Raw genomic sequence first — 2,477 nt, 5'->3', positions numbered from 1 at the left:
GACATGGCGGCCCACGACTGGGCCGCCATGTCATTGACCCAACTGCACCTGCAGTTACGGCACCGAAGCAGCATTCAGGAGGCACTAAGCTTCAGTGATGAGCCCACATGTCACTGACCCAAGTGCACCTATAGTTACGACACCGAAGCAGCGTCCCTAGGAGGCGGGCTGGACAACGCTGCCGAGCCCTTGCTCGAGGCTCAACTCCGGGAGCTTGGAAGGCCGGCAGGCACCGGGGTGGAGCTCGGGATATTCGCTCGTCAGCAGCGCGGACACTCGAGGCCGCCGCCGCATTCCAGGCCGTCGCCCGTCACCGCGGACGATGACGACGTCAACGGTGTCGACCCCGTGTTGCTAGACTAGTTGTTCCACGTGTGCCCATCTAAGCTGCCCCTCGTCCTCCGCTCTGTCGCTGGAGCAGTGGCCGGACGAGTCCGATGCCTAAAATCGTCCCCGACCAGGACATCTCCTCGCCGTCCCCTAGACAAGCCTCCCGCCGCCGCCACCACTAACCTCCGACAGCACCGCCGACCACCCGCGCAGCGCAGTGATGGAAAATGGAGAGGAGGAAGGTGGATACTGGATTGGGTTGGAGCGGTGTGGGGCTGGGGAGTCGGGATGAAAGGATAAGATAGTCTCGTCCGCGTATGGGTCGATGCGTTTCCTGACCGAACTATGGTAAATCATGACATGACGGGGGCGTCTGTGCCAAGATTCGAGCTTGTGATCGGATGGTTGGACGAGCGTTCGGGCCGAGACACCAAAATCCACATGTTCGAACGTTATCATTTGGGATAAATAATGTATGATAAGATCGGCAGAGCCATGCCAAGCCAACACATCGCATCCTCAGCAGCAACAAAAACACTATTGGGCCACAATAGCTCATTGATGTCTCCGCCGGAAAGGGGTTCTTCTCCAGCACCGGCGGGCGAGAAAGCACACGCCGTGTGCCTGCTGGCGGTCGCACAGGGGCACTGTTGGAGAACGTAGTAATTTCAAAAAATTTCCTACGCACACGCAAGATCATGGTGATGCATAGCAACGAGAAGGGAGAGTGTTGTCTACGTACCCTTGTAGACCGGAAGTGGAAGCGTTAGCACAACGCGGTTGATGTAGTTGTACGTCTTCATGGCCCGACCGATCAAGCACCGAAACTACGGCACCTCCGAGTTCTAGCACACGTTCAGCTCGATGACGATCCCCGGACTCCGATCCAGCAAAGTGTCGGGGAAGAGTTCCGTCAGCACGACGGCGTGGTGACGATCTTGATGTTCTACCGTCGTAGGGCTTCGCCTAAGCACCGCTACAATATTATTGAGGATTATGGTGGAGGGGGGCACCGCACACGGCTAAGAGAACGCACACGAAGATCAACTTGTGTCTATGGGGTGCCCTCTGGCCACGTATATAAAGGAGTGGAGGAGGGGAGGGGCCGGACATCTCTATGGCGCGCCCTAGGGGAGTCCTACTCCCAACTAGGAGCCCTTCCAAGTAGTAGGAGTAGGAGGGAAGGAAAGGGAAGGGAAAAGGAGAAGAAAGGAAGGGGGCGCCCCCCTTCCCTAGTCCAATTCGGACCAGACCAAGGGGAGGGGTGCGGCCACCCTTGAGGCACTTTTCCTTCTTTCCCGTATGGCCCAATAAGGCCCAATACGTATTCCCGTAACTCTCCGGTACTCCGAAAAATAACCGAATCACTCGAAACCTTTCCGATGTCCGAATATAGTCGTCCAATATATCGATCTTTACGTCTCGACCATTTCGAGACTCCTCGTCATGTCCCGATCTCATCCAGGACTCTGAACTCCTTCCGTACATCAAAACTCATAAACTCATAATATATCTGTCATCGAAACCTTAAGCGTGCGGACCCTACGGGTTCGAGAACAATGTAGACATGACCGAGACACGTCTCTGGTCAATAACCAATAGCGGAACCTAGATGCTCATATTGGCTCCCACATATTCTACGAAGATCTTTATTGGTCAGACCGCATAACAACATACGTTGTTCCCTTTGTCATCGGTATGTTACTTGCCCGAGATTCGATCATCGGTATCTCAATACCTAGTTCAATCTCGTTACCGGCAAGTCTCTTTACTCGTTCCGTAATACATCATCCCGCAACTAACTCATTAGTTGCAATGCTTGCAAGGCTTATAGTGATGTGCATTACCGAGTGGGCCCAGAGATACCTCTCCGACAATCGGAGTGACAAATCCTAATCTCGAAATACGCCAACCCAACAAGTACCTTCAGAGACACCTGTAGAGCACCTTTATAATCACCCAGTTACGTTGTGACGTTTGATAGCACACAAAGTGTTTTTCCGGTAAACGGGAGTTGCATAATCTCATAGTCATAGGAACATGTATAAGTCATGAAGAAAGCAATATCAATAAACTAAACGATCAAGTGCTATGCTAACGGAATGGGCCAAGTCAATCACATCATTCTCCTAATGATGTGATCCCCT

This window comes from Triticum dicoccoides, chromosome 6A, assembly GCF_002162155.2.
Source record: "Triticum dicoccoides isolate Atlit2015 ecotype Zavitan chromosome 6A, WEW_v2.0, whole genome shotgun sequence".
NCBI classification, from domain to species: Eukaryota; Viridiplantae; Streptophyta; class Magnoliopsida; order Poales; family Poaceae; genus Triticum; species Triticum dicoccoides.
The sequence above is the reverse complement of the archived record's forward strand: the minus strand, read 5'-3'. Positions refer to the sequence as shown.